Genomic DNA, 15,946 nt, shown 5'->3' on the forward strand with positions numbered 1-15,946 from the left:
CCAAGCTCCAGCAGCTGATCTGGTGTCAGTGGACACTTCCAGCTGTCTAGACACAGTGCTGGACTCTGCTTTGGGACAGAACAGATGTGCGGAATAACAGCAAAAAATAGACCCTGGAGTGTTTCAGAACGGAACTGTGTAAAGATATATGGCAGTATCTGTGTGCGTGTGTGTGTGTCTGTGTGTGTGTGTGTCTATAAACCCATAACTCTTGAAAATGTGGAAAACCAGTAAACTACTGTTGCAGACAAGATTCTCATGATACTTGTCTTTCAGGTTGTTTGAAATGTCATTTAATGCCTTTCATTAAAATCTCATTCTGGAGATGTGGACAACACAGACACCCTCACACACACACACACACACACACACACACACACACACACACACACACACACACACACAGTTAATGCATGAGCTGAGCATCAGAATTGACTGGAGGATATGGCAGCACGTCGTGAGCGTCTTGGGAGTCTCTGGTATGCATCATGCGTTAGCTGCTCACTCCCTCGGTCCCACTGAGTTGGATGTATCAATGTTTAATGTGTTGTAAAAAGAAGGAGTTGTACTTTACAGCACCTAGCAATGAGGTGGGGGAGGATGGGGGGGGGGGGGGGGTAGCAGAGGACAGGGAGCCGGTTTAACTCCACAGGACCTTCACACAGGCAGCAGCAACGAACAACTTTCTAAACATCACATGGAGAGATCGCATTCCCTAAAACACCTGCAGTGCCGAGCCAGCCATCGAGAACAGGAGGGACCGCCGGCCGTGGACGCCGCGTCGTCTGTGCTGGTTCAACAGAGATCTGCTTTTGTGCAGAGATCCAGCCGTAAAGAATTTGAGATGGAACACAAGCATGTAGAGAGAGAGAGAGAGAGAATAAGAGAATCAGAGGGAGGAAGAGATGAAAGGATCTAAAAACCGTAAGAGAACGAGACTCGTGTAGAAGAGTAAGGAGAGAAAAAGGCACCGAGGGGAAAACAGGCAACATTAAACTGCATATGGAGAGCAGGAGGAAAGGAAGGAGGGAGATGGAGAGATGGATGGAGGAAGGGGAGAGGGAGGGATGGATGTAGGAAGGAGAGAGGGAGTGAAGGAGGGAGGAAGCAGAGAGAGAGAGAGAGAGAGAGAGAGAGGGAGGGAGGTAGATAGGGAGGGAGCGGCTGGAGAAAGAGTGCCGAGAAGTTTCTTGGCAGCGGCAACTGCCAGTGGGAGCGAACGGACACGCGCGCGCAGACGCACACGCAGACCCAAACACAAACACACACCACTCTCCATCTGGTTATCGCTGCGAATGCAAAGGAGAGTGGCACGCCATTGTGAAGAACTCCTCTCCCCTCGCTGCCCGGGGGGGGGGGGGTTCGAGGGGGGGTGGGGGGGTCTTCAGCGCCCCACGTGCCTTTGTGCGCGCGCGAGAACCGAGGTGATGGTGCAGAAATCAGAGGCTAGGCTGGAGCAGCAGGCTTGTGTGGGAGCAGAGGGGCGTGGGAGTGCTTTTCCCTGCGCCGAAACGCCCGACTCAGCTCAAGAGGGGCTTGCTAGAGAGCTGATGACTCGGATCAGGGATGCTAAAGAGAGAAAAATCGCCGCGCTGCTGAGGGCTCTCGCTCGACAGGGGTACACCTCACGAAAACGAGGCTTCTCACACCAAACACCGGCACAGGAGGTCGCAGGCGCTCCCACGCGACATCTTTGGCTTTTAGCCCATTATGCAGAGCCCAGAGCTACCATGCTAGAGAGGTGGCCCAGTTCGGAGTGGCCACGACAGACTCAAACATCCACCACCTTCAATCTACAGTTACATAGGGTGTGTTGTGCATACAGTGACATACATGGGTGCTCGAAAATATGCTTTAATTAGGTGCATGCTCACACACACATACACGCATGCACACACACACGCACACACACACAGGCAGGGTGTTACCCCATGTGCTAGTCTGTAGGAGGTGAAATAGGGGAACAAGCGCCCATCTGGTGTTGTGTGAATAGGCCAGTGATCTTAGCACACCACCTCCTCAACACACTTACATACTTTCAACTCTAGTTGCAGTCTGTATGTATGCATACACACACACACACACACACACACACACACACACACACACACAGCAGCACAATCTGCTCTTGTCCTCGCTGCTCCTCTGCATGTAAAACTGGACATGGACACATCCATGCAACACAAACATACAAAGGGGGAGCTTTAATGAGAACAATTGGTTAGAGAGCAGATTTTGCTGAACCAGCCGTGAATCTTTACCACGGTGCTGCAGTGACACCTGCTGGACAGGAGGAGGCTTGACAAAAACACGCAAGTGACAAAGGCGTCCGTGCTGAGGGTGCTGTTTGGCTCCATATAAACTGATGTAGGCGCAGACATTCCAGTGCTTTTTGTGATCTTTATTGTGCTGACCTTTACTGACTACTAAAAGATTTATGGAATAAGTTCAGTTCTATTTCTCCTTCATGCCCCCATTACACAACCACCAACACACAAATACAACACACACACAAACACACGCAGACACGTCTGTTCTTTCTGTATTTATACGTATTCCTTGCAGATACACTCTTTCCTTTATAATATTAATCTTAATTTGCCTCAAATTAAAGATGTTCCAGTAAAATATTATATTTATTAATATGCATATGATATCTAAATTTTACATGAGTCTGCTGCTGTTTTTTTAAGGCTATATTGCCCCTCTTCTCTGACTCCTTTAGTTCTCCTTTCCAGCAGAACATTATCATGTGACTTTGTGTGTGTGTGTGTGTGTGTGTGTGTGTGTGTGTGTGTGTGTGTGTGTGTGTGTGTAGGGTATGATTTTTCCTCTCCACTCTCGTTCTTCCTGATCTATTCCATCTCTTTCTGGCACTGCTTTATCAGCCTCTGACCCCCGCGCCCCCCCCCCCCCACCCCACCTCCGCTCCATTCTCACCTCCACCCCACCTCCACCCGTCCCTCTCCCCTCCCACTCCCCCTCCAACCTCCGCCGCTGCTCCATTCTCACCTCCACCCCACCTCCACCCTTCCCTCTCCCCCCATCACCTCCACCTCTGCTCCACCCGTGCTCCGTTCTCTCCCCAGATTAAGTTCAGTGGGGTTACAGGGAGAGTGTGAGTGCCGCTGAATCAGCCACATTCTTCCAAATGACCCAAATCCTCTCAGCCTGGAGAAACCTCATCCCATGATTACTCTCTCTCTCTTAGACATACATACACAGAATCTCTCTCTCTCTCTCTCCCTCAGACATACATACTGAGACTCTCTCTCCCTCATAGACATACATATACAGTCTCTCTCTCTCTCTCTCTCTCTCTCTCACTCTCATAGACATACATACTGAGTCTCTCTCTCTCTCTCTCTCTCTCTCTCTCTCTCTCTCTCTCTCTCTCATATAGCCACACACACACACACACTCAGTGTCTCTCTGCTCCTCTGCCCTCCACCAGGTTTAGCGCTGCCTTCTTCCTCTCTCCATTATTTTCATCTTCAGTGCGTTCTCATTCTCCTGCTCCTTCTGTCTGCCTCCCTCTCGACCTCCTTCACCAATCTCCCCCAGTCTTCTCCTTCTCCTCTTGTTTCTCCAGCCTCCTCTGAGACGTCCTTCTTTCATAATTGCCAGCAATTTATGATTAGGAAAAAAAAACACACTGATCACAAGGAACATAGGGGTGATCATGTGTGTAACGGAGCATAAACTCTAAACAAATGAGCCTCCCGCTGACGACGCGCATTATCATCTACATGGGCAAACTGCAACGCCATGTTTACTGTACAGTACAAAGACTGGTATGTAAGGTAAATGGGCGTTGTCATGGCAACCACTGGTTCTGCCTCCTTGTTTTGCATAATGAGAGCTTGTTTGCATTTGTAAAGAGTTATTACAGAAATGGCTGCTTTAATTCCTGAATTATACTGAAATATGGTTCTGATTTGATATTGTTTTGCTTTGGGATTCCATTCGGTTGAGGTCCGGTGAGGTCTGGTTTGCCGAGGCTAGCTTATAGTCAAATGCTTTGTTAGGTCTTGTCAAGGTTTGCACAATTCAAGAAATAAACTCTCACTTTAGTAACTTAGGCATCATTAAAACTCTTCTCTGTCTTGGCTCCAAGATGGTGGACCGAACTTCCATTGGCTGTCCAAGCAGCAAAGTCCCTGCCTTTCTTCAAATGCAGATTAATGAAGACTCGGCTATTTGTAGGGGAATTTAACTGGCCACTAATCCACTTATGGAAATATCATATTGCACTGCTATTGATTAATTGATCCCTTCCAGCACTTTTTGTTATTTGGTATTGTGCTTCTGTTCAATTTGTAATTCCTTCTAGGCATCATCATTGACTTCCCCATCTAGCAATACTCTAGCTCGATAGTGTCTTGGACTGTACCCTATTGTCCTGACTAGGACGCATTCTTTGAGTGGATGACATTGCACTTTTGTAAGTCGCCCTGGATAGAAGCATCTGATAAATTCCCTAAATGTAATTAAAACTTCAGAAATAGAACCTGTGGTTGCTTGAAACCCTGTGGGAAAAAAAGAAGCTTTGAAATCTCTTCAGCCATTTTAGAAATGTTAGCCTATAACTAACACAAGGGAGTGACCTTTATCTGCAGACTACACTTGGCCTGTTAAAGTCAGCAGTCACTGGCTTGTGTGAAAGAGCATGTTTGTGGGCTCTGGATATGAACCACAGGGGCCTAACAAACAAATGTTTTTGTGTTTCGCTCTGTTTGGGCCCAACTGAGTACTTAGCCCAGTGATATCTGGGGAGACTTAAGTGGAGTGCTGAGGAGAAGGAAGAATGGAAGGAATTTTAAGGAACCTGCATATAAAAAAATGACTTACCTGTCATGTCCTTTTATCCTACTTGCTTTTTTGAGAATCTTTCATTCTGCCCTGCATTCCCTGTGTGTCTATTCACGATGTATCATAATTTAGATCTATGCTTGTTCCCATTATGATTTCCTCTTGGAGAAAACTGATTGAGATACTCAACTCTCCTCTGTTTGCTCATGCAAAATTAATATTCATTTTTGGAGCCGCTGTTTTCTTCTCCCAACTATTCAATATTCATCACAAATGATTATTCCAAACTCTGTTTAGGTAGCTTTTCAAAATGGAGATGAAAAGACACGGGGGTGGAGAAATGTGTGTGTGAGTAAAGTGAAGTTTCTATAAGAGAGAGAGAGAGGGAGGGAGAGAGAGAGAAACACAAAGCACGAGACAGTAATTTACACCAGGTCGAGTGGAAATGCAATGATGAGAGAGAGAGGAGAGATTAGAGCTGCACTGGATCCAATCAAGAGATCCCTGGAAGTAATGCTGAGCCTTTTTGATCAATTAAATACAGAGAGATTGCAGCGATAGGACAGGGAGGAAGGCTCAGAAACCAGCAGACAGAGATAGCAGGAAACACCAGAGAGCATGGTGTGGCAGTGAAAGAGAGAGAGAGAGAGACAGAGATGGAGAAGAAAGACAGAGAGAGAGAGAGAGAGAGTCGGAGAAGAGGAGAGAGGGAGGAAGTGGGAAGCCGCACTGCGACTGGCCCGTTTGAAAAGTCAGGATTCTGCATTTTTTTCATCAGGCACAAAAGCAGGATGGGGTTGCAGAGTGATTGTGGGTAAAAGTGGTGTATATCAGACTTATCCAGATATGACTGCTAAAGCATCCGCGATACCGCAGGGAGAGACGGCTTAGCTAGCGGCAGCTGATAGCGGCGTTAACATCTGCCGATCATCAAAAGGAGAAGAAATCAGACTGCAACTCTATGGGGCCAGACCCCTGGGGTTCTCTCTCTGTGACGTCCCCTCCCTTACTCAAACAGTCTGTTTAGATTCGCCAGGGACTTGAAGACACTGTGTTTCTATTTTCTTTGTCCCTCCTTCCTGAGGGAGAGAGGCGCTCAGAAGCTGTGGGCGGGGCATAAAGGAGCAGATCAGGGAAGTGAGAAGAGACAGAGACGAGGTTTGAGGTTTGAAAATAGAGGCGGAGCAGAAAGCAGCTCGGGATTATGGACGTGAGGTGCGCGGGGGGGGGGGGGGGGGGGGGAGCGAGCGGACAGTGTCGTGGTTTATGGTGGCCTGGCTCCGCGCCATTTGAAATGGCAATCCGTGAAATCTCAGCCCCTTTTCAAACAGCTATCGATTCCATCGGTAATATGAAAACGTTGGCATAACCTTAAATAACACTGTCATGTTTAGAACTTGCTTACAAATCTTTTACTTGCGATGACTTGCCTGCAGTCTGTGGCCCACAGATGTGAGCAGACACTTGGTACTGTAGGTGGAGATGTGTCCCTAAGCTTGTACTGCAGTCGTTTCCAATGCTGGCTTATTCCAGGGGGCATTGCCTTTAGTCTTGTCATCAGTGAATATAGCACCAGCCTAACAGAGTGTAGATGGAGCAAATGATCTAGCCAGACATTTCACATTTCACGTTTTAAAATCACAAACTCCATTGCTACATTAGCATTTTGGGTATTTGTCCCCCTACAAGCTGAAACATATAAAATGATTATATATGAAAGCTATAATAAGACCTTATGTGAAAAGTGCTGTGATTTCTATATGGTTCACCAAATGCAGATGCGAATGTAAATGTTCTCAAATGAAAGCAGACAAGCTCATAAGCGTACAGAGGCAAAACCACACCTGTCTCCCTCCCAGACTCCCCTCTGTCATGAGCTACATGTTAATGTTAAACATGGCTAGACTAGAAACCAAGCCAGGCAATCAGAGTTTTAAAAATCTAAAAAAAAAAAAAAAAGATGAGAGTTGGAGAGAGGTTGTACAGTTTTAATAATACCTTTATAGTTCAGCCAAGCAAAAAATTATACTGAACAGTACAAAGTCACTTTCTTCCACATACAGAAAAGACTATTCGGAAAAAGCAGTGTTAAAGGATTTAGAAGAAAAAGAGGTGAAACTCTTTTTAATGGTGAAAGATGAACATTGGACTTTTTTTTCCATTGTGATCATAAGTGGTGCATATCAAAGCAAATGTATTGACAATAGCTGGTGGATAAAACTCTGATGTAACAGTACCTTCAACAACACACATACCTATAAAAATAACCAAGCAGAACAAGTTGGTAGTGTAGAATTAACCTGCAGCCAAAATAAAATTTACTTGCTTCGTATGCATGTTAAAGCACCTCTGGTCGATGGACAAAGGCTAGCAGCTATCAGATGTTCACAAGCCCCCACTCAAATTGTACCCAGAGACCTACAGCTTGCATTCCAATGAGTTAATATATATACTACTCTTACATTGATGAACACCTACCCGTGTTTGAGGAGTTCTGTAAGCTCCTTACCTTTCCTGCTGTTGTATGTGTATGTGTGTGTGTGTGTGTGTGTGTGTGTGTGTGTGTGTTTCAGTGAACATTGTAACCTGTCGATACCGTAGTCTGGAATTTTTTTTCCTGAAAGTCATCTTTTTATTTTCAAAAATGCTTACACAATGAGCAAGGGTTCGTCAGAGCTAGAGGCATAAACATACACACCCACACAGAAATGTCCACCATTGTCAGAATATAGTTAAAGTACCACAGGTTCCAGTGATTCGCTGGGAAATTTATTACGTGAATATGACTTATTAATTTGCATAATGACTCAGGCATTCGTTAGCATGCAGAGAGCCCAGGATTGATGAGAATTTAATTATGACACTTCTTCGTTATTAAAGTGTAATCAGAGAGGGCTCTCATCATTAACTCCCACCTTTAAAACTACCACAGGCTGGAAATTTTCCCAGCTACCATCTCACGGCAAAATAATTTCCTTCTCCTATCGGCCAAAATGGAAACAATACAAGCTTCAAATCGACCTGCAATTACCGTCCTCATCCATCAGAGGATGGGGAGAGAGAGAACTGGAAGAACACAGAGGAAAACAGAAAGAAAGAGGGATAGGAAAGAAGAGAAGAGAAAGGATTTTGCTCCGGATTCCATAAAATTATATTCAGGTTCGTTCCTCGCTCCCTTATATTTCTGACCATGAAAACAAACCACACATTACTTTTTGCTGTGCACTGTACGTCAGGCATCTCTGTTCTACTGCATGTAAACCACGCATGTAACTATCAAACAAGAATCAGCGTGAATCTCCCCCAGCCGATCTGACCTCTCACCCTATCGCCCCCTCCCTCCCCCGTCTGAACTCTAGTTCCCCCTCTCTCTAATAACAAGCATGTGTGGCAGTTTCTCTGTCTGTATGTTTATATATTACAAACACCCTCATCCCTGCTGGCATTGAATGACAACCACACACTCGCACACAGACACACACGCGAGCACACAATTACAATGATGTGCAATGAGTGCTGTCTCCCATCTTGCCGTAATTGCATGTATCGGTAACCAGTAAACACACACTCATTTATACTCAGACACAGCTGAAAGGACAAACGAAGACACAGTCAGACACAGACACTGTCCAAAATAAGTCCTAGATACAGTTGGCTGGAAATAGGATGCCAGTTACAAATCAAAGCCGCCAGCATTCTTTATAAAGCAAAAGCGATATTTGTATGACACCAAAATAAACGTAGACATCAATCCTGTTGTGCGCGTGTTCATATATGTGTGTGTGTTTCTGTGTGTCTTGTGTGTTTTGGAAGGGTTTAAGTGAACCGAAGTAATGAGGCTTTCAGTGCGAGGGGCTTTGGACAGGCAGTGAGGCGTTGGAAAGTGACCCGTTTAAAGCCGTGTGAGCTCTCTAATGGGAATAACCTGCAGCCCTTTTCTCCAGCGTGATCCATCCACGTCCACAGTGTCTACAGGCATCGGCTCCATCCACGCACAAACACCTGCATGACCCCTTTCGAATGCAGATGCTTTAGCTCGGAGAACTTATGGAATCATACTGAAGTTATTTTAAAAAAGACCTTTTAAACTTGATATAATTATTTATATACAGTAACATAGTTTGGCATTTGATCTCGCGCCATCTGGAAAGCCGTGCTACGAGTCAAGGCGTAAAGCACACTTCCACTTCCATGCGGGTGTGTGAAAATGCATGTCCCACCGGGCTGAGCACTGCCCAGTTTTCCTACGGCGTGTCTTACAGCAGGACGCATGCCTTTGCAGTTGTGCGTGCTTCTGTTGAGCACGCTGCTTTACTTTATCTGAAAGGGGAAATCCGTGTGTGAAAATGACAGTCGAATTAGGGGTGTACAACACAACATATGCTGGGCAAGAGAAAACACACAAACCCTTCAAGATTCTCATCTGCATAGTGAACGCAACCATCCCTTTGAGCTCGAAATGTGCATCCCACAGTTACTTTCAAAGAACATTTAGCACAAAGGTTTCACACGAGCTGACTGAATTTCAGCTTCTTATTTTTCCAGGTATGTTTCCCGAGCATCAGGGGATTTCAGCTCCAATTCTGAGGCCTAACTGCCCTATATGGTTTGAAGCACTCCCAAAACACCTGATCCACGTCTGTGTCACGTCAGGCCAGTGAGATCGGGAGTGAAATCAGCTGGCGCTGTGCAGAGGTCAAGCAAACACCTGAAGGGACCTTCTCAAATGGACTAGCCTCCCGCTGTGATGCTGGAACTATTATAGTCGTGGCCATAATATTCAGATTCTTTTGAAGATGTTATAAGCTGAATGTGTGTTAGATCAGTTCATGAGGGTAGAGTTCCTGAGGCAGGGTCAGGCTCTGATCTAAAAGGTCGACACAATCTCACGAAGGGGGAATTACAATGAACCAGGGGGGTTTCTACTGGAGTTCATACAAAGGAATTTGTAATAAAATCTCCAACTGCTAAATCTGTCCCCTTGTCTTAACCTTAAATATTTGGAGCTTCTCTATGACAAATTCCTACGAATGTGCAATTGCACTGGCAAGGTGTTGTCGAACCAGACCACCAAACCACTCAATACCCACTTAAGGAACATAGAAAAGTGGTTGTTATTCCATGAGTCCCCCAACGATGTCTGGAAGCAAGTCGAACCGGTGCGGCATCCCAGCATGCTTTGCAGAGCTATGCAGCCATGCCAACTCCCCATGTTATATATCATGTCATAACTGAACTGTGTCCTGTCTCTGTGAGCCTACCCCTAGCCTCAGCCAGCAACTTTCCCACGGAAAAAAAAAAAAAACAAATGCTTCTGAAACTTGGCGGCCTTCGAGCAAAAGTAGGAGCGAACGCATCTGTGGTGCATCTTTTACCTTTTCATCCTCGCTGGCATTTTTTCCCCTTCTTTCTCCTCTCCTCTCGCTCAGACACATGCCTGAAGACACTATTTCATTTCCCTGGAAAAGGGGAAAGTCATTTAAATCTTATGAGCTGCACCAGTCTGTCCTACTGGTACCTCTCATTCTCTCACTATCATCAGTTCACCAGCCATTTTTATTTTTTTTGCCACAGTCTCTTGCATTTGTAGCTTATACCCAAATTGATAGGCAGCAACTTAAAGGCCATTTCTTCTTTGAATTTGGCACTGAGGATGTGCAATAAGCCGGTGCTTTTGCTTTTTTTTTGGCTGCTGTGTAGTTAGAGCTGAGTTTGCGTATGCGTCGTGCGACTGTGCATGCGAGACACTGGGATAAAAGGGCACAGATATGGTTCAGTTACTAGGAGGTTTGATTGGTATGTTGGGGAGATGTTCCTATGTACTCTGAAGCCATTTCTATGTGTATATGAGTAAACTGTTAAATGTGGCTGGAGTTTAAATTTGACCATAACCTGAAAACAGAAGATCTGTTATGTCTTAACATTATACATTCTGGAAGGTTTAATGCCATGGGAGACTTCTACACACATTCTGTCTCTCTCGTTGGACATTAAATTCTGTGTGTCAGGTGGTAGCTGGGTGTCATAAATTCAGGCAGGCTTACGTGGGTGGGTGGGTAGCAGGGGATAATTTGTGGCCAAAAATGAGGGTGTTTTTTCAGCATGGCTATAAAACAGGGTGAGGGAGGGAGGGTGAGCAAGAGAAAGAGGGAGAGAGAGCACCAAACAGAAATACTGAAAGAGAGAAGTGTGTAGGCCCAGGCTTGGCACAGTAATCTGGCCAAACTCTTTCTCAGCCCTTGCCTGTTGACATCACCTTCGATCATGTGTAAACCATTACAAAGCAAAGGCTTGCCATTTGTTTAACCCGCCCCCAGGAGAAAAGGAGGGATGTAGAAGAATGTAGGAAGAGAGGGATCAGACAGAGAAATGTCAGGACTCCTCCGTGGACCTGCCTTCTTTCCTGCAAGCAGTTTCTCTTTTTCTTTATGTCCCTCACTTGCATTATTCTGGGGGGGATTTTTTTTCATCAACTTTTCCTCGACTGACGCATGGTCATCGGGTCAAGGGACAAATTATATAATTGAAACATGATTATTATTATAAGCTAAAACGGAAGCCCAAAATGAAAAACTGCTTCTAACAGCTTCTAAAATGGTTCGTCACGTTGGCTGCCCCGTTGGCTGCCCTGAGATCTCCCTTGGGTTTGTGTGTGTGTGTGTGTGTGTGTGTGTGTGTGTGTATCCATCCGTGTGTGTTTGTCACCATTATCCATTCCACCCGTCTCTTGCCTCATCAATGTTATGTGTTGCATGTGTGTCAACATCCGTGCATTTAAGTGTGTGCGTCTCGTGTTCATTGTCGGCCTTTGTGTTCTACTAATCCCACGTGAGCCACGTGTCACGTGTTCTACATCGCTTTAATTAAAGTGTTAAACTTCAACCCTTGCACGTTGCGTTTTGTTGCCTCGTGTTCAGTTCTTAGCACAACTCTGAGAATAGCGTCAGCACTGCAGTGGTGGGACGCTACTCTGCTAATCTCCCTCACCTTCATTCTCAGCCTACAAACCACTGTGGGACACACCATTCACCGGCACAGCATGCATACAGCTGCCTGGGCACCGCGGCCTAAAAATGACTGTTGTCATGTTGAATGTTGCAGGAGGGGCAGGAGGCGGGGTGGGAGGGGGCAGGGGAGCAGGAGGCGGGGGTGGGAGGGGGCAGGGGAGCAGGGTGGAAGTTCTTGAAAGTGTAGGAGGCCTGTCCGCCTTTTTCATGTGGGGACACAATTCTGCTCATGCATCTTTTACACCCCCGGTAAGATTTCATTTTGCAGCTTTAAAAAATGAGCTTCCCTACTGACTACACAATAGCATTACCTTCCCTCCCCTGGTGTTAAAACTTGGCTTTAATACCTGTGTGTGTGTGTGTGGGTGTGTGTGTGTAAATGTATACATATGGAACAGAGAGTTTGAAAGCATGAGAGAGAGAGAGAGAGAGAGAGAACCTACTCTCATCAAATGCTGAGTAATAGAGATTAATAACCATTTCTTTATGAATCACCACATTAAGGGATGACTGAAAGAAAAAACAGACAACAGAGCTATTTATTCATCCCTGCAACAAAAAAAAAAAAAACACCCGTCCCATTATCAGTAAACCTGGGGACACTGCCAGGTGTCACGAGACCATGTGTCACGGAAAAGGAACATTCTGAACCTGCAGCCCAACTAAGACGAGCGTCAACAAGGCGAGCGCACGTCCACAGAGTTACACACAAGTCCAAGTTACAAAGACCGGAAAACAAATGAGGATTTATGCCCGAGGCCACACTGAGCAGGGGGAGGGAGGCCGCGTCACCCTGACAGCGCTTCATTTGTGCATCGCCCACCAAGGCTCTTCCAGAACGTTCCCTCTGAGCTGGAGATCGTTCTCTCTCTCTTTTCTTCTTCTCCTCTCCCCCTAAGGGTCTGTCTTTCTTGTTTTCGTTTGTAAACACATCCCCTCGGCCTCCACCCCTCTGGGCCCATTTCAGGCACGTCACTAAGCAGTGGCTCTAATTCACCTCTTCAATGCACAGCACTGCCGCTTGCCAAGATAAGGGACAGAGGCATGCTCAGACACACGTACACACACACACACACACACACACACACACACACACACACACACAACGCCAACAGCTCTTTTCAACTGTGTCCAAGCCATCTTAATTATAGTTATTGGTGACACTCGACGGTTCCTTCCTGCATCTGAAAGCCCCTTGCTATGTCCATTCTTACAAGCTAATGGCTAACTGGCTAAAATATCCATGAATCTCAATATCATTACCTCCTTCTCTCGCATGACTGATAGTTAGTATTTCTATGCCTCTGAGAAAATGGCTTTTAAAATTGCCATTATAAGGTGACAAATCATACCCTGGCACAACAGGAAACAGAAGGCCTGAATCAATCGAGTACACCCTGAACTCTGACATTCAGTAAACATCAGGCTGCGTTTGAATGCAGAGCTAAGCATCTGGTGGACATACAGACCCACAGATCAGCCAGTGAGCCCACAGTGGGCGCAGAAATGGCATGTGGACGGGGTGTCAACCAGAGGGAGGAGGGATGAGTTTAAACGAGGACAGTGGTTCGAGTGTGTTCTGACCGGAGAGCACATAGAACATTATTTCTAATGAAGCATGTTCTGTGTGAATGTGATGTGTGGTGGCACAAGAAAAAGCACGAGGCATAACCTGTCTGCACATCTGTCTGGCCACTGCCAAGTTCATTGTGAGGTTCCTGTGGTGTAATGGAATGAACTAGCTATTACCAGAACAACAAGAGCTCTCAGGAAGGTACTGGCAGCAGGGGCTGTGAAGCAAGACGCAGACATTTTGGAGAAACTTATTTTTCACCTGAAAAGCCTGAGTAGCTTATTTGACAGGTCCACAAGACTTATCACTGACATGGTGGAAGTGTGCTTTTCAAAATAATAGTAAGAACTCACACAATGAGAAAGTGAAGAATGTCGAACTAGCACCTACTAAACAAAGTGTCTTTACCCATTGCAGTGCAGTCACATTTCAGGATTCTCATTGTTCAGGAACATTTATGGATTACAGTAGCTGCTCTCCTTAAGTTTATCATGCAGCCTTCTGTTCACCCATATTCAGGAGAAACTGCTATTTACCCTGAGCAATATGACATGCACACACACACACACACACCCACACCAACACCCACGCACGCGCACGCACGCACGCACTCACACCCACACCCGTGCACACACTATTCTACCATTTTTATGGGAAATAACAACCCTGTCAGTACTGTTTTTCATTTTTCTGCTCTTCCTTTCTTTCTGTGTCCTTTCCCTTTACTTTGATTGATTGTTTTAATTTGAAAAAAAACACACTTATCTATATTATTTTTCTTTCTTTTCCACAGAGCTCCTATCGGTCAGGGCCAGGTCATTCCATTCCAATTTTGGCGTAAAATAGAAAAATGCAAAAAGATACTTCCCCTCTCTCTTCTTGCCTTTGTTCCCTCCCTCTTTGGTGTCTCCGTTTTTGTGACCTCCACATTTTAAAATAAGGTGAAGAGAAAGGGTAAGGAAAGCATTGAAAATTATGCAGCCCAGGCGGTGTGAAATGAATTATAAAAGCCAAATGTGAATGTGCGATGTGAAAAGGACACGAGGAAGGCGGCGAATATGGGCCGGCGCAGGGAAAGAGCCCCGGCGGACGGTGAAATTACGGTAAAAATGCCACGCACAAAAGCAGTCTTACCCCACACAGGCCCCTAAGTACAGCGCTCACTCACGCAGGTGTGCGCCACACAAACGCTCAACACTCGCTCGCACTTAACCTCACAACCCCTATAAAGTCTGCAGCTCTTAATATAGATCCATTCTCTCTGTGTTTTCCCCACTGACGTTTTACAGGCCTGTCAGGTGCGCTTCTGTCATTAGTGATCTTTGCGCTCGTGTGAGGTGAGGCCAGATACCTTTTTGACTTGTGACACACTTGTGAAGCTCTATCTAGGCGTCCTCTTCTGTCCTGTATCGGGCAGGCGGTGTTCAGTTTCCTGTCCGGCCGAGTCGGACACGGAGCTGGAATCGGTACACAGGAACCTGTCAGTGCTGTCTGGAGCAGAGCTATCACAGTCAGCGTAAAAACGCCTCGGTCTTGTGTTGGGTTTTATATTGAGACAGGATGAAATATGCTCCGAGGAAAACAATAGCCATTGAAGAAATTTGTGTCCACTTCTCTCAAACAACCGGAAGCTTCGCATGCTTAATATGGCAAACGTTGATTCCACTAATTTTACCTGGATTGCACTAATTAGAAAATCTAGCAAGCTTGAGCAAAATCCTGGTGAAGACTTTTACTTTCTGAACCTGGAATTGACACCTCTGCAGATAGCCATCAGTGTCCTGTAGGCTGGCAACTATATTCACTTGTAAGAAAAACATGGACACGAAAACGGCTGTGACCCGCCTGTAAAACAAATTCTGTGTAAATAATCCGTAAATAATACGACGTAGGCCGATCTGAGTCCAGTGATTTCTGTTTTACAGTCAATATATCCATTTGCCGCTGCAGTTTAGAGCTAATGTCACTGTTACAATGTACTGCGAATATGGCTACAACACAGTCGGCGATAATAACTCGTTAAAGAAACGGTGACAGTGAGATTATGCATCATGTTCAAAGGTGACACGCGGTGAGCCTTATGAATTCTTTAAGGAAAATGTTCTTTATTGCCTTGTATGCCATTTTTTTTTGCATGCTTGCGTTTGTTGCTGAAAGCCACGAGTATGCAGTGAATCATAATCCCATATAACATTGTCAAAAATCTTAATGTTTTGCTTCTGTACTAAATTCCAGTTTGTGGCAACCAATGAATGTTAGGTAGGTACACATTTTGTACATTAAATCGTGCATGATTGTGTTGCACTTCAGTGCTGCAATTAAACTTATTAATTAAACGCAATAAAACGAGTTAGAGAGTGGGAAAATAACGTAATGGAGACACGAAATGTGGATATACCATAAGAATCTGCCCGTCGTATGTGTTCAGGTCAGTTATCCTGCTGATGCTTGGTTGAACAATGTCTAGTGGGAAAATGATTAGCATGACCTTCAGACGCGAGAAACAGACTCGCTATCATGTCGAACAAATCGTAGCAGGTGATATGGGTGCCCA

At 45.5% G+C, this 15,946-nt stretch overlaps 1 long non-coding RNA gene across 1 annotated transcript; it reads right to left on the reverse strand.

Moving 5' to 3' along the window:
• Positions 1–8,164: 8,164 nt before the first annotated feature.
• On the reverse strand, positions 8,165–15,313 carry LOC143475127 (uncharacterized). Its single transcript, XR_013120931.1, has 3 exons — positions 14,744–15,313; positions 10,188–10,271; positions 8,165–9,132 (listed from the first exon to the last, which is right to left on the reverse strand). It is a non-coding gene; the product is annotated as an uncharacterized LOC143475127 (long non-coding RNA).
• Positions 15,314–15,946: the final 633 nt, after the last annotated feature.

This window comes from Brachyhypopomus gauderio, chromosome 14 (assembly GCF_052324685.1).
Source record: "Brachyhypopomus gauderio isolate BG-103 chromosome 14, BGAUD_0.2, whole genome shotgun sequence".
Taxonomy (NCBI): Eukaryota; Metazoa; Chordata; class Actinopteri; order Gymnotiformes; family Hypopomidae; genus Brachyhypopomus; species Brachyhypopomus gauderio.